A 24,626-nucleotide genomic window follows, 5' to 3' on the forward strand; every position below is an offset into this window, starting at 1 on the left:
AGCGCACTCGCCGGCGAGGAGGCCCGCGGCGGTGCCATCGCCTCGGTCGCCGTCACGAGGAGGAAGAAGGAGAGGCCGAGGGGGAGCGGGCAAATGCATCTAGGGTTTGAAGGGGAGGCTGCGCGACGGGAGGTTTTGTTCCGGCCGCAACGGCCGGACGGCCGTCGGATCTGATCCGACGGCCGCAGAGAGCTCGGAGCAGCCGGGCTCCTTTTGGCCCAGGCGGGGCCCTGCTTTCCCGGCCCAGGCCCAGGTTGCGGCCTGGTGCGCGGGTCAGCACCCCGCGCGCGGTTGACCGCGTTTGGGCTGGGCCGCACTGGGCCGTGATGGGCCACCATGTGGGCTGGACCAGATGAACAGTAGATTTTCCAATTAAGTAATTTTTTCAGAAACCCTTTAGCCATTTCTTGTATGGTTTCATCTCTATTTTATTTTGCACCAACGTGATAAATTCTATAGAGAGAAAGTAAGTCAGAAAGTTTCTGAAAGTAAGCATAGGTTAATTTTTTTTCCGCTGCAAATTTAATTAAGTTCTATCCTTTAATTATTTTAAAACCAACGGGACATTATAATTAAAGAAGTCAGTTTTATGTTTTCTTCCGTTATAATATTGTTATTTTCTGACCAACGTTGATAATAGCAGTATTATAATTTTTTAGTAAGTTTCCATGCATTTGTTCTCATTTTGCCCAACGGTGATTTAGAATTAATGCAGCCAGTTATTTGTATGTCTTAATATTGACCAACGTTGAATTGAGATATGCAATTATTGTTTTATAAAGCAGTTCTCACCTTTCTTGATTTAAATTTCAGGATCTAATGCAATAACTTTCATTAATGCTATACCGCCGTTGGATGGTTCCAACTACGGGATATGGGCACAGAAGCTGGAAGTGGCTCTCGCACTGTCCGATATTGACTTAGCTATCACCTCACCGTGTCCCGTTAGTCCTGGGGAACTGGTGAGGGACCCGGATGAGAGCTCTGCCGCTTGGCAAGCTCGCCAAAGAGAACATGCAAATGTTCAAATGAAGTATGACCTCGAGAGAGCAAAATGGAACTCTTCCAACAGAAAGTGCTTGATGGTCATCAAGAGTTCCATTATAGACAGTATCAGGGGAGCAATCCCAGATTGCGCCACCGCAGTTGAGTACTTGAAGAAAGTTGAGAGTCAATTTGTTGGCTCTTCAAAAGCTTATGCGCAAACTCTAATTCAGAGGTTAGTAAATGACAAGTACACTGGCGGTGGTGTGAGAGAGCACATACTGAAGATGAGCAACATGGCATCTAAGCTCAAACCTATGGACATGGAGCTTCCTCATGCTTTCGTTGTCCATTTGGTTCTGGCTTCCCTGCCAAAAGAGTTTGAAACCTTTGTTGTTAACTACAACATTAGCCCAGAGACATGGGACCTAGAGAAGCTCATCGCGATGTGCGTGCAAGAAGAGGAAAGACTTAAGGCCTCGCATGGTGACATGCTCAACTATGTTAGGCACAACAACAGAAACAACTCTTCTGATAAATACACGAGGCCACAAGTGAAACCTTAGTTCAAACGAGGTTCCACTTCTTCTTCTTCTTCGACTCACCCAGGCAAGGGTGCAAAGAAAGATCAACCGCACATTAAGAAAGATCAATGCATGTGGTGTCACAAGACAGGACACTACAAGAAAGACTGTCCAGACTTTCTAAAGCATTTAATTAAGAAAGGTGAGAATGTTATCACATTTATAGATGAGACCCTGTATGTAAGTTATTCTAAATCTACTTGGTGGATTGACTCAGGTGCAATTGTTCATGTTACTAATTCCTTGCAGGGTATAAGCACAAGGACAATGCTGCAAAGAGGGGATAGATGGCTGAAAGTTGCCAATGGAGTTAGAGCCGACGTTGAAGCAGTTTGTCAACTCACGTTAGAATTAGAGAACGGCTTTAGACTCCAGTTACATAATGTTCTTTATGTACCCTCTTTGTCTAGAAATTTAATTTCAGTATCATGTTTGGCAGATGATGGTTATGATTGCCATTTTGGCAAAGAACAATGTGAGATTCAATTTAATAGTCAGTGTGTTGGTCTTGCCATCCGACAAGACAAACTTTATATGTTGCCTATGCATGAGACTGTGAATTCATTGAACATACGACTAACGACGCAAGCAATAAGCGCAAACGATGCGATAACGACAATTCAGCGAAATTATGGCACTGTCGTTTAGGCCATATTTCGAGGGGGAGAATTGAGAGATTAATTAAAGAAAATATTCTCCATCCGTTAGATTTTTCAGATGAAGAACATTGCATCGATTGTGTTAAAGGAAAGTACGTTAAGAAAATAAAGAAAGGAGCCAAACGCAGTTCAGGGGTTTTGGAGATAGTGCACACAGATATCTGTGGCCCATTTCCCATAAAATCTGTAGACGGTTATGATTCGTTTATAACGTTTATAGATGATTATTCGCGTTATGGCTATATTTATCCAATTAAAGAAAGATCAGAAGCATTAGATAAATTCAAGATTTTCAAAGCTGAAGTAGAAAATCAGCAAAATCTTAAGATAAAAGTAGTAAGATCTGACCGTGGAGGTGAGTACTATGGTCGACACACCCCGTATGGCCAAATTCCTGGACCCTTTGCAAGGTTTCTACAGGAAAATAGAATAGTAGCTCAGTACTCTACACCGGGTGAACCTCAGCAAAATGGAGTCGCAGAAAGACGTAACCGTACCTTAATGGATATGGTGAGAAGTATGCTAAGCTACTCCACGTTACCGATTAATTTATGGATGGAGGCGTTAAAAACCGCTATTCATATTCTTAATCGCGTATCGAGTAAGTCGGTGCCTAGAACACCGTATGAGTTATGGACAGGGAGAAAACCCACACTAAATTATTTACATGTGTGGGGCTGTCCAGCTGAGGTGAAAGTATTTAATCCAAGTATTGGAAAGTTGGACCCTAAGACCAGTAAGTTGCCATTTTATTACTATCCAGAAAAGTCGAAGGGTTATCGTTTCTACTGTCCTAATGGATATACAAAGTTCGTAGAAACAAGACACGCTGTCTTTTTGGAGGATCAGATGATGAGGGGGAGCACGGTAGCTCGAAAGTTGACCTTGAGGAGAAGCGGGTTTTTGTATCTACTCCGATGATCCAGGATCCATTTTTCGTGTTGCCTGTTGCTGCTTCACCTACGGTGTCAGCACCTATTGTTAATTCTCCAGCTGCAGTGACGAGTCAAAATCAGGAACCTGTCCTTCAGGATCCGACAGAACTGGTAGCCGCACATGAGGGGGAGCAACAGCAGCCCCAGGTAGAAGAGATGCCGATAGCTGAGGCACCGAGAAGGTCTCAAAGAACAAGAAAGCCCGCTATTTCGAACGATTATGAAATCTATAATAGCGAGGAAATTCAGATGGAGGGTGACCCCACTTCATTTGAAGAAGCCATGAGAAGCGTTCATTCATCTGAATGGTTGGAAGCCATGAAAGATGAAATGAAATCGATGAGTACCAACGATGTTTGGGATCTAGAAGAAATTTCTAAAGGAGCCAAAACAGTAGGCTGCAAATGGGTCTACAAGACAAAATGTGACTCCAAAGGGAATATAGAAAGATATAAAGCGCGACTTGTGGCGAAAGGTTTCACGCAAAGAGAAGGGATAGACTATAATGAAACATTTTCTCCTGTTTCATGCAAGGATTCCTTCAGAATTATAATGGCGTTAGTGGCACATTATAATTTAGAGTTACATCAGATGGATGTAAAGACGGCGTTCCTCAACGGGGACCTTTATGAGAATGTTTACATGGCACAGCCAAAAGGTTTTGTCGTGGAAGGAAAAGAAAAGATGGGATGTCGTCTAAAGAAATCCATTTATGGATTAAAGCAAGCCTCCAGACAGTGGTATTTGAAATTTGATGAAACCGTAAGAAAGTTTGGTTTCAAAGAAAATGAGGAGGACAACTGCATTTACGCAAAGTTTAAGAATGGAAAATTTGTTTTCCTTATTCTGTATGTGGATGATATTCTGCTTGCTAGCAGTGATATTGATTTGCTATTGGAGACAAAGAAATTCTTGACCTCAAAGTTCGATATGAAAGATTTAGGTGAGATTCACCGAGAAAGAAGCAAGGGGGTTTTAGGATTATCGCAGAAAGCATACTTATGGTCAAGGGCAATACTTATGGGAAATTTCAGTGTCCCAGAAATCAGTATGAAATCGATTAGATGAAAGCAGTACCATATGCTTCAGCTGTCGGAAGCCTATAGTATGCTCAAGTATGTACACGCCCTGACTTAGCATTTGTCACCGGGGTACTTGGCAGATTCCAGAGTAATCCAGGGATAGAACACTGGAAAATGGTTAAGAAAGCCTTGCGTTACGTGCAAGGAATGAAAGACCTCATACTAACATACATGAGATCTGAATCCCTAGTGATAGAGGGTTATTCAGACTCAGACTTTGCGGGAGATAAGGATGACAGAAAATCCACGTCAGGCTATGTGTTCACTCTCGTAGGTGGAGCTATATCATGGAAAAGCTCCAAACAGACAGTCACTGCATCATCTACGATGTATGCAGAATTCATAGCTTGTTACGAGGCATCGGGGTAGGTTAAATGGCTAAAGAAATTCATACCCGGAATAAGAGTGGTTGACAGCATAGAAAAACCACTAAAGATGTACTGCGACAATGAGCCTGCAGTATTTTACGCTCATAACAACAAGTCAAGTGGAGCTGCCAAACACATTGACATAAAGTTTTATGTTGTTAAAGAGCAAATCCAGGATCATACAATCAGTCTTGAGTATTTGAGCACAAAGAAGATGTTAGCGGATCCGCTCACAAAAGGCTTACCACCCAATGTGTTCAGAGAACACTTAGCCGGCATGGGTTTATGGGAAAGCCTATGATTCCTGGATAGTAAAGGCCCAAAAGTAAGGTTCTGTTTCAAACAGAAAAGTGCGTTGTGGCTGTTAATCTAACAGTAATAACTGTTGAGACGAGGCATGCTCAATGTACTGATTCGAATGAAATCGGACGTAAGAAGTGAGTAAGTGAGTTGAGATCAAAGGGGAGAATGTTAGTTTTATCTCATCCCGGATCGGTCCAACGACCGATCCGGAGTCCGTTACGCGCCCTGATCGGGGGCGCACAGCCAAGCCAATGGCATGTGGCCCCCCGTCACGCAGCGCCAAAATAAAAGGAAGAGGTGGGGGCTGGGGCACGAGGTACGAGGTTCACCGCGTTGCCTGTAGCCCCACCAAGAACCCTAGCCCAATCCGATCTAAGGGGCGCTATAGCGACGGGAAGCACCGCCGCCTCTGCACTGCATTGCCGCCGCAATCCCATCCTCGACCTCGACTCCGGCTCGGCTTCATCTCCACCATGGCCAACAATGGGAATCCGGCTCATCGACCGGAGGTACGCCATATATCTCTCTCCCTCTCTCTCTCTGTTTCACTCTCGGTTAGTCCTAAGTACCATCATTGTTTAGCTAATCATCGAGCCATCTAGTACTTAGTCGATCCCTAAGTATTAACAACTCACACTTGGGTCACTAGTGGGCTCAAATTCATCCTTGTTGAACCGGAATATCACATGGACCATCTCCGCCGGCGGCTCCCTGATGGTGGGCTTGAGAAAGACAATGTGGAACACATTGTGGATGCGAGCACGCGGAGGCAGCGCCAATCTGTACGCCAGAGAACAAATGCGCTCCTCCACCCGAAACGGACCGTAGAACCTTGGCGCCAACTTGCCGGCGGACTTGTCTGTTATGCAAGTCGCCAAGCGCTGGTGCAGACGCAGCCACACCCAATCGCCGACCATGAACTCGACGTCGCGGTGGTGGTTGTTGTACTGTCTGCGCATGAGCTCTTGAGCGTGCAGGAGGCACTCCTTGATGTCGACGAGGAAGGTGTCGCGGTCTTACAGCTGCTTGTCCACCGAGAGCACCTTGGCGAGCCCAGGTTCGTAGGCCATCAGGGACGGCGGCTCCCTGCCATACACCACGTGGAACGACATCATCTTGAGGGCCGTCTGGAATGATGTTTTGTAGCAATATTCCACCCATGGCAGCCAGCGCAGCCAGCTCTTCGGCTGATCACCTGCGAGGCAACGGAGGTAGACACCTAGAATTCTGTTCGTCACCACAGACTGCCCATCCGTCTGAGGATGGAATGCCGTGCTCAAGCAGAGTTTGACGCCTGCCATGCTGAAGAGCTCGCTCCAAAATGCACTAGTAAAGACCGGGTCGCTCGCTGATGATGGAGCATGGCACGCCGTGCAGCCGCACGATGTTGTCAAAGAAAGCGTGCGCCACCGAGACGGCTGCGTACGGGCAGCCAAGGGCGATGAAGTGGGTGTCCTTGGAGAAGCAATCAATGATGGTGAGGACGATCAATTTCCCCCCGGTGTGCGGGAAGCCCTCGATGAAGTCCATGGCGATGTCGGCCCAAACCGAGCTCGACACTTCCAACGGCTGCAAAAGCCTAGCAAGATGAAGGTGCTCGGTCTTATTGCGTTGGCACACCGCGCAGCTTTTGATGAAGTCCCGCACCAAACGTGCTGCCTATGGGTTGAAGAAGGAGGCGCGGAGGCGGTGCAGTGTCTTCTGGACGCCCTCATGGCCCGCGCCGTGCGCTGTGCCGAGCAGTTGTGGCCACAGCGATGAGGATGTTGGAATGAAGATGCACCCGCCATGGAGGACGAGGCCGTCGACCACGGTCCAGTCGACCGTCGTTGTGCCCTAAGCAATGCGCTCCTTGGCGATGACGATCTCAGGTAGGGACACTGCTTCTTGGCGGAAGTCCTCGAAGAGGAAGAACGATGGAGACGACACCGCACGGGTTGCCACCGTGTCCTCATCTCCATGAGACAGGGCGTCCGTGGCAGTGTTGTTTTTCCCTAGGTTGAATTCAATGCTGAAGTCATAGCCAAACAGCTTGCTTACCCATGTATGTTGGGGCATGGTGGAGAGGCGCTGATCTAGCAGGAACTTCAATGAGTAGTGGTCCGTACGTGAACGGCCGAGCCTAGAGGTACGGCCGCCAATGGCGAACAGCCTGGACCAGCCCGATCAACTCCCACTCATAGGCCGCTAGCTTAGCATGCTATAGGGCAACTAGCCTGCTGTAGAATGCGATCGGCCCTTCGTCCTGATGCAGCAACGCACCGAAGCCAAAACCGGACGCGTCACAGTTGACGATGAATTGGTGCTCGAAGTTGGGCAGTTGCAGCGCCGGCCCGGTGGTGAGCGCCTGCTTGAGGGCGCGGAAGGCGTTGTCGGCGTCGACCGACCATGTGAATGCCTCCTTCTTGAGGAGGTTGGTGAGTGGTTGTGCGACGGTGCCGTAGTCACGGACGAACTTGCGGTAGTAGCCCGTGAGGCCGAGAAAGCCGCGTAGCGCCCGCACCGTCGTTGGTGTCAGCCATGCCTGTACTACTCGAGCTTTGCAGGGTCCATGATGACGCGGTTCCTGGTGATGATGTGGCCAAGGTACGCCACGGACTGCTCGCCGAAAAAGCACTTGCTCCGCTTGAGGATGAGGCGGTTCGTGCAGAGGATCTCAATGCAAGAACCGCCCAATTTAACATCATTTTAAGCAAACCGCTGATCATTAATATTAAGATGAGAGCCAAGAGCATGCCATGTGTTAACCCACATCTAAGTCGTAAATGACCAACTCATAATTCGCCAAAAATAATGTCAAATCCGGTAGTCCCGGTATGTGCTCCACCATATGCCCAATATCGTGCATACACACATACCGTTTACAATTACATATATCGCCGATGGACCACAAGAGCAAGTTTTAAGCAATAATGGTTACAACTAAACATTATAAGTTCAACAAAGGGATGGGTTCAAATATGAAATTCAAGGTTCAACAACAACTCGGGCTCACTACTTAACATTAGCAAGGGACATAGATAATTAAGTTAAATGTTAAACATGTCATCCCCAAAAGGATGATTTTGCAGCGTATAACTAATAATGATAAAGTGATGGAGTCTTGCTCAAGGACACCATCAAGGCCGCATCGACCTACTCCTCGCCCGCACCGGGGTTGGCGGGGTAGAAGTGGCCAAACACAACTTCCGGCTCACCTGCAACTTAGTTTACAAAGCAACATGAGTACAAACATACTCGTAAGACTTACGCAATTTAATTAATAACCAAGGATTATGCAAATGAAGGCTCACAAAATAGGGCTTTTAGGGTTAAGTAAATTGCATAAGCATGAGCTCTGTAATCTAACACCTAGCTTCCTAGAATTTTAATTATCTTGCCCAAACCACCTCAACTTTTAGTTAACTAAATTATAAAACAAAGAGTATCAAGAGTTGACATGAACCAAGTCCGAACAAAAATGATACTTCTATGAAGAATTCATTGCATAATGAGCTTGCTCATAACCGAGAGCGCGGCTTCAAATTGATTACTTAACCTTGCAAGGGTGTACTTCTTTACCCACACGACACAAGGACCATGCAACTCACCCAACTGATCACGTTGAGCAAGGGGGTACTCGCATCAACATTTTCCTACAAGTCTCAACCGTTGAACATCACGCCTAACTTGCACGGAGAGTTACCTAGATCCATCGGGGACACCCCTAAGCCTCTCTACAAATTCCTATGGCCACGCATCTGGGACCGTGCATCAAAGATTAAAACTTAGAAGGTAATCGGCTCATCCATACCATGATTGGATATGTGGTAGTACGATAACATGCTCAAAACCAAGGTCATCCATGGATGGTCCTTAACCGATTTGAGAGGACTATGCCTACGAGACTCCTTTCTTGAGGCCCTACATTCCGCCCAAACCACGAAACCATTTTTCCAACTAGACTGATACAAACTTTCAACATCCCAAACCCGAACAAGCGTGAGCAAGGTAAAAGTTGTGTAGCGTGCAAAGTGATCCTATTCCAACCTTTTCTTTCAAGTTACGGATCGACTCTAAGCATGGCTAAGCCTTTATTCAATTGATTAGTTACTAACTATAAGTGTCAAGATATGGATATATAAAAGCAAAGGAGGTCAATGTATAAAAATAGGATCGACGATGCAATAGATAATATTTAGCATAAACACATATACCCGAATGAGATAACTAAATTCAAATCAAGTTAAGTGGGTCAAGGAATCATGCTTAGCTACTTGCCTTGGTTTTCTTCCGGCTCGACAACAAATTCAACTCCCGGCTTGGTTTCGATGATCTCGGCGGGCTCAACGGGCTCGTTCTCCGACGTTTCGGTCACTATAATGCATGAATGGAATGTATGCATTAGCATGATGTTGATGATATGAAAATGATATGATGAAATGAGAAATGAACATCACACTAAACAAACAAACACACGAACGCTAGATAAAGGGCTCGCCGACTACGCTCGTAAAAATAAAGACCAAAATGAGGATTGCTCAAAACAATTCATGTAGCAAGCATAAATCAAGGTTTTAATATTTGCATATAGAGGACATCATAAGGAACTCATGGGAGTTGGATTTGCAGCAAAATTATTTTATTAGAACTATTTATGAAATCCATAATTTTCAGCTACTTTAAAAAAGTTAAATCTTAAAAGACATGTTAAACATTAAATTCTCAGGAAATTAACTGGGAAAATAGACATAAAAAACTAATAGAAGTGGTTTTGACATTTTATCACCTTTTAAACAAAAGTTATAAATTAAACAAGCTTGCAGGTAGAAAATAATTTAACACACCAAAATCCTATTAAACAACATAAATTCATTTGCACAAGTTGTACCCCTAGACAGAACATTTCACCAGGATTCCAACAAGATTTAATTTGACATTTTTAGAGCATCCTACCATTTATCAAGCATTTTACTTACTTTGGCAAGGATTAATCATAACTTTGTGTACAGGATATTAACATGCACAACAACAATTTTTGTAAGCAGAGTTATCACCTCATAACCAAACAAAACAAGTTTCATAATTTTTGGAGGCCTACACAATTTGTTATGCAATTTACAAATTCACAGCATAATAAAACAAAAATGAAAATCCAGATAAATGCTATGGCCACCCGGATCTGGTGCTCCTAGGCACCGACAGGTGGGCCCAGGAGGCCAGGAAGGGCCAGGCTGAGTCAAGGCCAGCCGCTGGCCTTGACTCACCGCGGGGGCACGGCTAGAGCGCGCCCACGACGCGGCCCGCGCGCGAACGCGTGCGCGCGGCGTGACGTCACGGTGGCTAGTGAGAGGCTGCAGCCCAAGGGTGCGAACAGGCAAGGGCAGAGTGCGTAGGAGGAGCCTGGCATGGTGGGGGTGCTCCATCGCGGCACCGACGGGCGACGCACGGCGGCGAGCGGTGGCACGGCGAAGAGCGGCGGCAGCGGACGGGGCGAGCGTCAGGGAGCTTCTACGAGGGAGGAAGGAGGCGGGTGAGGGCCGGGGTCGAGCGAGGGGGTGCAGGAGGTGCTGCGCACGTTGGATTGGGAGGCTTTTGTCGATCGAAACCCACCGGCGAATAACGACAGGCAACACGAGGAGCCGGGAGGCTCCCGGGACGGCTGGTGGGCCCCGATCCCTCGGTCAACGGCCTAGCGATCTGGCGCACACCCTGGCTTGGAGTTGCTAGGTGTGCCACCTGATCCTGCACCCGATCAAGAAGGTGTGATTCGTAAGATTCCTGTAAGCGCAGACACTTGTAAAGGTTAGTCCGAGCCGTGATCGGCTCATCGCTCCTCCCCGGTATCGGCTATGAAGAGCCGATTGCATCAATACCGGATCGGATCTTTGGGACAGGCAATATACATATATAATAATGAAGTAAAGCTCGCTTCATAAATATCAATCTAATCCAATCTACGACGACTAAACCCTCACTACACGATCGGAACATCCTACACGTAATTGAGCCTAACGAATACGCAAAAGCACCAGAGCAAACAACCTAAACGAAGATCCCAAAAACAGCTGAAGAGCCGATTCCCAGGGAAACCTATATTCAGGCTACGATCCGATACTAGCATACCGCCGGAACTTTCAACTCGTTTGCAAGGCCTAATCATGCACATATCGAGTTAAATCTCTAGCAGATAGAAATCAGCCATAACAGATTGGATCTATTAATACGAACTAAGCAAGACACAACTATCGCATTCATGATTGAACATGATGGTTGCAGGGCATGCAAGAACAACGAACAAAGCAAGATCATGATATAAATAAAACAACATTGCTCCCTGCACACTACGATAACTGATGCTACTCGTCATCTACAAGGCTTCAGAACGAGCAACATATGAAACGAACAAGCAAGGACAATGCGCCCCCGATCACGCAGAGCGTGATCGGGGCCGCATGGCACTTACCCGATGAAAACCCTATAACAGGGGAGGCAATGCGCCGTGAGTTGTTGATGAATGATCTCTCTTTCTTGTTTATTTGTGGTACATATTTATAGTCCGTAGACTTGCTCTCTTTAACTAACCCTAACCAAACATGACACGAATCCTAACTGCCTACATCTGAGTTTACACGGCCTTACCAGCCTCGATTATCCGCACAGGGTCCGATACGCAAGCTTATCGTAACCATCTCCTAGGCTCGTCTTGCTCCACGGCCCACTTCTGGCCCGTTCAGATATGGCGATAACATATGCCCCCTGGTTTCGGCGATGGTAATTCCGAAATCATCTATTTTAAAATCGCCTCGATCGACCCTTCGGCTTCCGATCCGTATATGCCTTTTCGACTTCCAACCGATATGACTGCCCTGTACCAATCTCCTCGGGAACCGTCACGGTGCCGATTCACTTCACCCCTTGATTTTCCTTTATAAACTTACCCCCGGCAACTTCCCCAGGCATCTTTCTCTCACAGCCATTGTCAATTACACACCCCCTCTTCTTTCACCATGGCTTCTTCTTCTTCTGCTTCCTCCATTATTTCTTATGAATCCGAATCCTCCCGAGAGCCAACTCCAGAATACGATCCGATCGCTGCTTACGAAGTCCGTGCCCCCTGCATTGGGATGCAGAGGAATGGGACTTTCATTACCAGTCAGAGGATGATGCATCCCTGACTGATGGTGAGGACCTTGCGCTCCTCCTTGGAGCCGATCTGGAGGAAGATGAAGATGACGCATCTTGGGGGGAAGACCTCTCTTCCTCGGAAGAAAGAGCCAATTCCTTCTCCTCCGAAGAAGATCCGATAGCAGGTACCTTCCTTTTTGGCAGGTCATCGGACGAAACTTCCGACGGCACCGAAAAAGCCGAAGACGATGACGGCTTTAGCAGCGATGATAGCGGGGACAACGATGACGGCAGCAACGATAGCGGTAGCAGCGGCACCAGCATTGCTCCTCCGTCCAAACGCCGCAAGACCTCTGGCGTGTACTGGTGGTAGGCCGTAGCATCCCCACTAGGCTATCTCTAAGAGTAGTTAGCTCCTCTTTTGTACTTACTACCTCGCTGTGAATAAACTCTTCTTTTGTATCAGTACCTTTTCTTGTGCACAACAATCCTGTTTAAGAGCCGATGGCAACGCATCGGCCTTAGAGTATACCGATCCGGATCCAAAATAACCCTTCAATTTACTTTACCCTCCGCCAGTCTTTCAATCCAACACAAATCTCTGGAGATTCTGGGATCCAGGTTAACTCCGATCTCCTTTTGCTCACAAACCCTAGCCGCAAGATCCTCCCTAGTCCTTGAGATCCGATCTTGCGCCGCCAAACCTAGATCCGCTCTCCCGGGTCTCGATTCAGGATTCCCGATGGCGGAGTCTTCGTGCACCGCCGCCGCCGTCTTCGGTCTGAAGGTAAACTCCGACCCCCATTAATTTAACGTGGCATCCGTAAATTTTACTGCGCGGTTAATTTACTCTTTCCTCTACAATCTTCTTTTCCTGGGGTTTTTCAGGCTTCCGATATCTTCTTGCCACACCCTTCTTCCCCCAATTCTTTCTGCCTCGGGCCTCGTTCCTACGAGAACCCCATAGATCTGATCTCATGTGAAGCCAATCGAATCCCCTTTGTGAGTCAGGATATAGACCTAGAATCTTGGTCGGATAGCCTCCGCGCTTGGCCAAATCCCCCTGAAGGTTGGACAGTCTGGTACAACAGGGTAGCGAACGCCTACCAGCCCTTATGGGAGTCCATCGGGATAGCCGATGCTCTGTCTCTGTCCCTCTCCCCCCTCGAGAAAGATGAGAACCTTCTGAGGACCATCGGCTATTTCTGGTCTGACGCCTTGAATTGCTTTCTCTTTGGGCACAGCCCGTTGGCACCAACACTGCTAGATGTTATGATGATCACCGGTTTGGACATATCATCAGCCTGCCCTTCTGCTTATAGCCTCCCTGTAGTCCCTTACAAACTGTCTTCCAAAACTGAATGCACTAACTGGAGCACATACCTGAGCCAACACCAGAAAAGCAAGGGTCCTGTATCAGAGAAGGAGCACACGGCCTTTATAAACCTATGGCTCGAACATTTCCTCTTTTGTGGCCCTTCCCTCGCCCTGACCAAGAACTATCTTTCCTTGGCTTATGAGCTGGCCAGGGGTCATTCTGTTGGCCTTGGTAAACTATTTCTTGGGGAACTTTACAGATATCTCCACCTGATGACTTCTAGCCTTCTTTCTCAAAAGAAAATCAGAACTGGTGGCCCATGGTGGTTCATCCAGTTGTGGGCCCATCTTTATTTCCAAAGTTCCGACCCCAATTTCCCTTCCTTGGTCAGCAATTCCTTCCCTGATCTGAGCGCGGACAGATTAGGTGCACCAGTTTCGGGCAGGCTTTGTACAGTCTTCCTGGTGGTAAGTTGAATCCTCCAGATGCTTCCCACTGGTTCAGGATTTTCTACAAAGGCCTTGATAACCTGAATTTTCTTCCTTATGCCGATTCTGAACTCTTTGAGAACCCGGCTGCCTTCCGATTGGCCGATATTGCCTATGATGCCGACACCAGGCGCCTTTACTCCATTATGGTTCGGCCCTGCCTTCTCCCAGTTGGCATGAGTACCTCTAATCGGATCCTCAAGCCCGTTTATGAGTTTTACCAGCCGGTCGTAGCAGCCCGACAGTTTGGTCTTGGGCAGGTGCCTCCCCATTTCCTTCTCCACTTCTTGACATCAAACAGGGTGGACCTTCCTGATGCTTTGACCACCCAAAGGTGCTATAGTCTGTTTACAGACCTTCCCTTATCTGTCCCTGCCAATTTTACCTTTACTTCTTCAGCTGTCGACTTTGAGGGATGGTGGTCGATGTGGAAAACCCACGTTTTCCGAAGAGCTCTGGGTCCGATGCTTCAGCGGATCCATTCCGAGTATGTCATTCCTGCCGAAGAGGTACTGCCTTTTGATTAACGTTTCTTCTTTTAACTTTTGCTAGACTCTTCCTGAATCCATTTTTTGTTTCTGCAGCAAGAAGATGGCCCAGAGCCGATGAACGATGATGGATCGCCCTTTTGTTTCCTGGCGGTTGCTCCTGTAGTCCTCTTCGGCAAGAATGCACCCCCTCCTTCAAAAAGTGTGATGCAGATTCAACCGAGCACCGTTAAGTTGACCCCCAAGCGAAAACGACTCTCAGAAGCTGTTGCCCCCCGGGCTCGCGCTAAGATGAGGAAGATTCTTGTCAGAAAGGTCCAGAAGGAAGCGGCGCCATCTTCCCCTAATCCGTCATCTCCAGTCACCAACCAGGTTCGGCCCCCCCTTCCGCTTTGCAATTGGACTTTTGCCCATGTCTCCTTTAATTATGCTCTCTTCTCTTGTAGCCTGCCGTTGTAGAAGTCTCCAGCGGGGAGGAGCCCCCATGCCAGAAGGGCTCATCTTCAGAGGTGCCGGAGGACGTGGATGCGCCGATCAGGGCCTTGATCACTCTCCGTGATTCTAGTGCAAGAATCCTGGAGGACCCTTCTGCATCGGCTGATGTCCCAGCTGCTTCGCCTGGCCCGCAGGCGCCGGTCATGACTACATCCCTTGTTGGCCCCTGTCTGGAAGGACCCTCTACCGCCTCAGCTACTGCCGATTCCCCTGCACGAGAGGTACGTCTAGCGGAGCCGACCGCTATCTCATCGGCTGTTGCTCTCGCAGAGCCGACTGTTACCCCATCGGCTGTCGCCTCTTCTTCTGGAGGTGTGGCTCATATGGCCTCTGCCGCCACCGTTCATCCCTCGGAAAGGATGCACCCCCGGGAGCCGATCGTTCCTTCATTGGCCATCGCTACTTCCCATTCAGGACAGGTATGCCCCTTTTTTTTCTTTGTAATTACTTTGGTCTTCTCCCGCAATGCCTTGCTCACGCTCTTTTCCTCCAGAACCTAGATCTTTTAGAGCTTCTTGCGTTCGATCCTGCCTCGATCGGGTCAACCATATTGGAAGCCGATGACTCTCCCTCGGGCCTGACCAGCACTTCCGATCAACTCCTCCGCGTGAAGGATCTTCTATCGGGTCCGATCTCTGCCCTGATTCAGGATTCCAGTGCAGTCAAGCAGATCCTTGATGAGGTCAACTCCCAGCTCCCTGTGAGCTTACAGGCCAAGCTCTTGCCAGCTGGGTATCTTTCTTCTTTCCAAGCAAAAGTGGCAGAGGCTCGCCGCAGGATCGAGACTCGGCGTTCCCAATCGCTCCTAAGGACCATCATTGCTGAGATGTGCCAGTCGATCAACAAGAAGAAGGCCGCACTCGACGCTAAGACCGACACATCTGCTTCTGCCCAACGGCTTCACCTCTTGGAGAAAGAACTGGAAGACCTTGAAGCTAAAGTCCGGGCCACCAAGCAGCGCATCCAGGAGGAGAAAGATCTCATCGCGGGTTCCAGGCAGGAGGCAGAAGTTCTGACCGCCGAGCTGAAGACGGACTTGGCCGAGCTGAGCAGCTTGAGCAAACAGGTGGTGCCAGGGGTGGACGAAGAGGATGAAGCGGTACTTGCTGAGGTTGACCGTATCCGCCTTGATGCTATCGCTGCTATCGACGCTTTCCTTCAACAAACCTGTCCAAGATAAACTTTGTTTTTTTTTATGTAGTGAACCTATTGTGTTTTTTATGTAATGAACCTAAAGTCGATGGTGACACATCGGCTGTTTGATAACTTGCGATGCTTGACTGCCATAAGCAAACTTCTCAAGTTGATGACACCGCATCGGCCGTTCTAATCCCTTCTGTTAACGTACGAGCCGATCATGCTCATCGGCCCCTTTTTCCGTTTCCTGTCTTGCCAACGCCAAATGTTGTCGACTTAGCCTTTGCCCCCCTTCTTAGCTTGCTGATTGCATCGGCTTGTTGCCTGATGGGTGTCATCGGCTTCATTGTTCATTAGCCCACATACTTGGGAAGTATTTCTTAAGGTGTTGGCCGTTGACTGCTACTGGAAACTTGACGCCGTCCAATTCTTCAAGCATGTACGCGTTCCCAGGTAGGACCTAGTCAACCCTGTTAGGCCCGTGCCAGTTTGGGGACCACTTGCCGTATGCCGCGTCCTTAGTTCCCAATGGTAATACTGCTTCCCAAACCAAGTCTCCTACTTGAAATTCCTTTGGCTTAACCTTTTTATTATATGCACGGGCTACTTTAGCCTTATTCTCCTTAATCTTCTCTAGTGACCATAGCCTGAGTTCTGTGAGATCTTCCACATTATCACTCATCAGAGTAGCATATTCTTCAGTAGATAAGTCATTCTGGAATTCTACGCACCTGGACCCGGCTGTAACTTCCCACGGTAACATGGCTTCCTGCCCGTAGACCAAATGATAAGGGGAAGTTTTTGTCGCCCCATGACAAGATATACGGTATGCCCATAATGCTTCTAACAAGACCTCGTGCCAGCGTCTGGGGTATTCGTCGATCTTCCTCTTAATCAACTTGATAAGGCTCTGATTGGATGCTTCGGCTTGCCCATTTGCTTGAGCGTAATAAGGAGACGACCTAATCAGCTTGATACTCATATCAACAGCAAACTTCTTAAATTCTTCTGAAATAAAAACCGAGCCACCATCTGTCGTTATGGTCTGTGGGATCCCAAATCCGTGAATGACATGTTCCTTGATGAACTGAATCACATCTTTGGATGCTACTGACTTCATCAGGACTGCTTCCACCCATTTGGTGAAATAATCTGTGATAGCTAAAATGAACTGATGACCCTTGCTAGACGGAGGATTAATTTTGCCGATCATATCCATGCCCCAGCCTCTAAACGGCCATGGCTTAATAATGGGATTCATCACGGACGCTGGTACCATCTGGATTTTTCCGAACCTCTGGCATGCTTGACACCCTTTATAATACTTAAAACAATCTTCAAGCATAGTGGGCCAGTAGTACCCTAATCGTTTAATTAGCCATTTCATCTTGTGAGCCGACTGATGAGTCCCACACGTTCCTTCGTGGACTTCATGCAAGAGCCGATTGGACTCGATCGGCCCTAAACATTTAAGCAAAAGTCCCTCCAGGGTCCTGTAAAACATATCATCCCCTACCAGGACGTACCTCATGGCCTTATACCGTATCCTCTTGGGTGCCCCCCGAGCCGAATCCTTCAAGTAATTGAAGATATCGGCTCTCCAATCTCCGTGGTCCAGTAAGTACACTTGATGATCTAACCCATCAGTTTTGTACCCTGAAGCCAGCTGCGCGAGATCGTTGGCCTCTGCATTCCGAGCTCTAGGTATCCAATAAAAGTTTATATACCTGAACTGGGTTATCAGTTCCTGGCATTGCACCCACAACGAAAACAATAGCTCACTTTCACACCTGTACTCTTCTGTGAGTTGGGAAATTACCAATTTTGAGTCTCCGAAGACTTCTACAGCTTCGGCCTCCAGAAGCAATTCCATGCCTTTGCGCCCCGCCTCATATTCTGCAAGGTTATTAGTGCAAGTAGCAGGTAACCTGATCGAGAAAGAATATGTTGCCCCCCGAGGCGATACCAGCAAAATGCCGATTCCACATCCATCTCCACAAACTGATCCGTCGAAGTACATAGCCCAGGCTCATACGGAAAGCGCCGCTATGTTGGTATTAACCCTCTCAGCAACGAGATCCGCCAACGCCAGCCCTTTAACTGCCTTCGCAGGTTGGTATCGGATATCGAATTCTGATAATGCAAACATCCATTTTCCCAACCGGCCTTTCAACACAGGAGCCGATAGCATATGCTTTATGACATCCGATTTACAAATGATGATTACCTCAGCAGATAGCAGGATATGGCGGAGCTTGGTGCACGTAAAAAACAAACAAAGACAGAGTTTCTCCATATCGGGGTACCTTGTTTCTGCGTCCAACATCCTCCTGCTGAGATAAAACACCACCCTCTCCTTGCCATCGTATAATTGCACTACCACTGAAGCAATAGAGGTGTCGCCGACTGACAAATACATGTAAAATGGCCTATCTTGCTGTTGTTGTTCTGCACCAACACGGGTGGTCTCGACAAATATTCTTTAATTTCTTCGAATGCCCGTTGTTGTTCTGCCCCCCAGCGGAACTCCTCATTGGTTTTGATTTTCACTAATTCCATAAAGGGTTCAATCCGCCCGGATAGATTAGAAATAAACCTTCTGATGAAGTTAATCTTGCCAATAAGTTGTTGGAGCTCCTTCTTGTTAGTGGGTGGCACCATAGTACGCACGGCTTCCTGACTTTTTAGGCCAATCTCTATTCCTCTTTCATGAACCAGAAAACCCAAAAACTGCCTGGCTGTCACGCCAAAGGTGCATTTTTTTGGGTTCATCCTAAGCCCGAACTTTCTAGTTCGTTCCAGAACCTGTCGTAGATCATTCAGATGCCCCTCGTCCGATGCTGACTTTACTACGACGTCATCGATGTAGATTTCCACCAGGTTGCCGATCAGGTCATGGAAGATGTGGTTCATGGCACGCTGATATGTTGCACCGGCATTTTTCAAACCAAAGGTCATAACTACGTACTCGAACAGACCCACCGCCCCGGGTACTCTGAATGCCGTTTTATGTATATCTTCAGGGGCCATGAAAATCTGATTGTACCCAGCATTACCATCCATGAAACTCAAAATCTTGTGACCGGCAGCCGCATTGATTAATATTTCTGCGACAGGCATCGGATATTAATCCTTCGGAGTGGCCCTATTGAGATCTCTGAAATCCACGCAAACCCGCCACCGGCCATCTTTCTTCTGTACGGGTACAACACTTGAAATCCACTCGGCATATCTGCAAGCCCTGATAAATCTGGCTTCTAACATTTTCTCTATTTCCTTTTTTACTTCGACCAAGACATCGGCTTTCATCTGTCGTATCCGCTATTGGAACGGTCGAAATCCACTTTTGAGCGGGAGCCGATGCTCCACTATGCTCCTATCAAGCCCAGGCATCTCCGTATAATCCCAAGCAAAGCAATCGGCATATTCCTTTAGCAGAGTTATCATCGGCTCTCGCAAAGACGGATGCAATTTCCTACTAATGAACGTTGGCCGCGGCTTATCCCCAGGACCAATATCTATTTCTTCAAGTTCATCAGCCGATGTGAAACCGTACCCTAACTTCCCGTCCTCTGTTAGATCAATGCTGCAGACGGGAAAAGAAAATAGCAAAATGAATCCCGGCCGATCGTTAGCATCGGCCAATCCACATATCTCATTACTTTCCAAGTTTTTATGAAAAGAACAAGGCCGGCTGTCAGCGCTGGCCGTCCCATAACAACTATGTAAAACACCTGTCATCAAAAATTCAATTTTTTGGGGCCGATTGCGCGAATCGGCCTCAATAGGTACACCGTAATGAATTTCTTTATGCAACTTTCCTATTCTGTAAGGCCAGTGGATAAGACCAGCCTTACTCCATTTTTTGTAGCCTCGATGCGATCACACCCTTCTAAGCTCATCGCTGAAATCGGCTCTTGATCCTCCGCATCCCAGATGCTCATGGCGGCATGCGAAATCTCGATTGAGTCGTCTGCCTGAACTACTTCCACTTCATCTCCATCCCATTGGATCAAACATTGATGCATCGTAGAGGGGATACAACAGTTGGTGTGAATCCAGTCCCTGCCGAGTAAGATATTGTAGGTACTTTTGCTGTTGATGACGAAGAATGAAGTCGGGATGGTCTTGTTCCCAATGGTGAGATCTACACTGAGGACACCCTGAGCTTCCGAAGTCTGCCCGTTAAAATCACTTAACGTGACATTAGTCTTGATCAGGTCTCCGGTGGACCGCCCCAAACGGCGCAGAACTGAGTATGGCATAATGTTGACTGCCGCTCCCGTATCCACCAGCATTTTATTAACGGGCTGACCATTGATATACCCTTTAAGATACAATGCCTTCAAGTGCTTGTAATTCTTGGCTTGCGGCTTCTCGAATATCACCGGTCGTGGTCCCAAATCAAGCTGGACTACTGATGGCTCTTCGTATGTCCGAGCATGGAATTCTGCAGGAAGTACAAAAACCATGTTTGTATCAGCTGATACCTTCTTATTGGCTTTCGTCGACTTGGGCCGCCATTCTTTCCTTGAAGCGCGCGGCTTCTTTTCCTGCACATAATGAACCTGTTCTGCAAGATCCGGCCGCGCTTTCTTCAATGTCTCAATGTATCTGGCCTCAGCTTCCTCCAAACTACGTAGCCTCTGAACCCTGCGCTTTTGTGAATGGTTTAGTCCATCCGGGCACCAACGTGGATGATGATACCTATCCTCCTCTTCATCTTCCCTTCGTGGTGATCGAACCCGCTCTTGCTGAGTTGGCGCAGGTCCTAACCGCCCGAAAACTGACTCCCTTGTCTCTGGCTTCATAGATCCACACTCTGGGCAATCCTTGATAGTAGGCAGTCGGTTTATACCGGAATCCCAACAGTACCTGAAGAATGGGCAGTGCCAATGATCACGAGCATCTTCATGCTTCCTCAAACGCTTCCCGGTGCGATGCTCATATTCCTCATCTTCAGATTCCCGTCGGAGGCGCTGCTGGTACTGGTACTCATATTTCCTGAGAAGATCAGAAGAAGTTGGTCATTGATTCCTTACATACCTTACTTATTCTTCTGAAACATATTCTTTTTTCTCCTTTTGGGGCTGATTGCTGGGATTGGCCTCCTTATTTTTGGCCTGGTGTCGCGACGCCACCCCTGCCATGTTGATGCCGAGTGCGAAGTCCAGCTGTCGCCTTGCAGACCGGTCATGATGTTCCACCATGTTTACACCAGGAAAAGGCTGAGTATCTACCTTCATGGCGGTCTGTCCCAGGATCAACCGGCCCTGTTCAATAGCCGATTGAAATTGCCGACGGAGCTCCTTGCAATCACTCGTGCCGTGGGTAAAGGAGTCATGCCATTTACAATATGATCTTCTTTTTAACTCCTGTGTCGTGGGAAGTTTATGTCCTTCTGGAAACTTCAACTGCTTTTCCTTTAGCAATAAGTCGAAAATTTGTTCGACCTTGCTCACATCAAAGTCAAACCCCTTTACAGGACCAGTTTGCTTCACCCACTTGCAAGATACCTCCAGTTCCTCTTCAGAGTCATCGGCTTCTTCCGTGTCAGCTACCGCTATTTGACGCTTAAATTTCTCTTGGTACAACTCGGGATGACGCTGCTCATACGTCGACAGTTTCTGGACCAGGTGCGCCAAAGAGGTGAATTCCAATTGAAAAGCCAGATCCCTGATCGGCTTCAATAATCCTATTGATGCCAATTCGACAGCTTCCTTTTCTGAGATCCGTGTTGAATAGCATCTATTCTTCATCTCCCTGAAGCGTCGAACGAACTCCGCTACAGTCTCCCCACGCTTCTGTCGGAGCTGCGCCAGATCGGCAATTCCTGCTTCCGCAGCTTCTGAATGGTACTGGATATGGAATTGCTCTTCTAGCTGCTTCCAGGTACGGATAGAGTCAGGACCCAATGACGTATACCATCCGAAAGCTGGTCCTGTAAGTGATTGCGAGAAGAACCTTACTCGCAGCGGATCTGATACAGAAATCATGCCCAACTGTGGTAAATATCGGCTCACATGCTTGATAGAGCTAGAACCTTCTGCCCCACTGAATTTGGTAAACTCGGGGAGCCGATACTTCGGTGGCAATAGGATTAGATCATAATCACCTGAATACGGCTTAGTATAGCCGATCGCTCTCCTCTTTGGTAATATGCCGAACTGATCCCTTAGGATAGTGCTGATTTGCTCCGCTGTTTGTGACCCAGGGGCCGAGTGCATACTGTCATGACTTGGCCCGGTAGCATAAGTCGCTAGCCACGCTTGTTTGTCCGCATCAGCTCCAGAAACCCCTCCAATTGCTTTCTGTACAGAATGTATCGGATTGTTACTGTCCAGTATGTACGCACACACATAACCATGTGGGATCTCCTTGGGTGGCTCGCTGAAGAACTGGTGAACCATGGGATCACCACCTTCCTTGTAAACTACGTACGCTGGAGCACCATGGGATTCTGCAGCTGCAAGTGCATAAGGCAATGGAGGTCTGGTCTGGAACGGCAATTCTCCCTTATGGCTCCCCAGAACAGGCCCAGTCGGAGAAGTTGATGCTTCATAATTTCTTGGACCACTCGCAAAGCTACACACTCGAAGGCGTTAACCAAACTTTCAGAATGCCGATGCAACGAGTGAGCCACCGCGTAATTCACCTCTTGCCGCAGAACTCTGGTACGATCTTCAGATGGGGTAGACAGGTCTACTCCATCAAGAGCACCCTCAGGTGAAAACCCTCTCCACCTAACACCATGGCTGCGGGTCCTTTCGAAAGAGCCGATGAGATCGGCCTCAAATTGAGCCTTGATTTCATCATATCTCTGCTTATGCTCGACAAAGAGCTCCTCGTAGGTGATCGGATCGTCTCTTGCCATCCCGCCGTCTGTGATTGATGAAGCCGACGGTGTCGATGAAGTCGATGCAGATGATGTTGATGGTGACGAAGTCGATGAAGATGGTCCCACTGGGCGTGCCAGAATGTGCTGTCGATCGAAACCCACCGGCGAATAACGACAGGCAACACGAGGAGCCGGGAGACTCCCGGGACGGCTGGTGGGCCCCGATCCCTCGGTCAACGGCCCAGCGATCTGGCGCACACCCTGGCTTGGAGTCGCTAGGCGTGCCACCTGATCCTGCACCCGATCAGGAAGGTGTGATTCGTAAGATTCCTGTAAGTGCAGACACTTGTAAAGGTTAGTCCGAGCCGTGACCGGCTCATCGCTCCTCCCCGGTATCGGCTATGAAGAGCCGATTGCATCAATACCGGATCGGATCTTTGGGACAGGCAATATACATATATAATAATGAAGTAAAGCTCACTTCATAAATATCAATCTAATCCAATCTACGATGACTAAACCCTCACTACATGATCGGAACATCCTACATGTAATTGAGCCTAACGAATACGCAAAAGCACCAGAGCAAACAACCTAAACGAAGATCCCAAAAACAGCTGAAGAGCCGATTCCCAGGTGTCAGGGATAGATCCCCTGGGTACCGCAAGAAAGCTACCCGAGAGCTAAAAGAAGTCTGATTCCTACTAGGATTCCGCTGTAATCCTATTAGGACTTATATGCTGTAATCCAATTGGGACTTCTACCTTGTAATCCTACTAGGAATCCCGCCCCCTGGGATATATAAAGGAGGGCAGGGGTACCTAGATAGGCAGAGCAACTAGAAGAGCAACTAGAAGAGCAATTAGAGCCACCAAGAGGGAGAGATCCAACAGAGAGCTGCCTACAGGCAGCTCAACACCCAAGCGCAGGGCGCAATATTCAACACCCCCAAACAGGACGTAGGGTATTACGCTACTCTAGCGGCCCGAACCTGTCTAAATCAGTGTCTTGTGTCCTTGCGTTTACCTTCAAGTTCCAGATCCGGCGATCCCTCACCAAATAAACACCTACCTTAGGGTATCCCTAGGTAGGCCAACGGTAAAAACACCGACAGCTGGCGCCCACCGTGGGGCCGATCGTCGCGATCATTGGGCGAATTTGAAGGACCTCTTCATCAACATTAATCCACTCAAGGCGGCGGATTGCTACTTCATGCATATGCATCGGCGGATCGATTCATCGAGTTCGAGTTCGGATCCTTCAGCAAACGGCTACATTGACCTCGACTACTCGGCTCGACTTCACCTCGCGCTGCAGCGTTGATGCACCACGGCCGCCAACCTCGATGACCCGGTTCAACTTCGGCTTGTGCCGCAATGTCCGCGTGCAGCAGCGATGAGTTCGACTACTTCGACCTCGCGAGAAGGCTCGGCGTCCCGCCGACGACTACTTCGACTACTCGTCTCGACTAGAAACTAGTCGAGAGCGAGCCTCACAGCAACGACTACATCAACAACTCATTTCGACTTGAAAACTAGTCAGAATCGACTCTGACTAGTCGAGCTTCATCAACAAATCGTCGCAGCTCCATCCACGAGCTCCACGGCTTCGTCGACATTCGTCCACGAATCAAGCTAAGTAACTTATACCTTTTCCGACTTGTTCTTCACAAGATCGGCTACCTTTTGGGGTATGCCTCTCGACGGGTATGAAACCCTCGGGGCTACACCATGATCGGCTACCTGTCTGTGTACGTCTCTCGATGGGCATTGAAACCCTCCAGAGCTACACTTCATCGACTGCTTATCCGTGTACTACTCTCGATGGGCAATGAAACCCT

Source organism: Panicum hallii, chromosome 3 (assembly GCF_002211085.1).
Source record: "Panicum hallii strain FIL2 chromosome 3, PHallii_v3.1, whole genome shotgun sequence".
Classification (NCBI taxonomy): domain Eukaryota; kingdom Viridiplantae; phylum Streptophyta; class Magnoliopsida; order Poales; family Poaceae; genus Panicum; species Panicum hallii.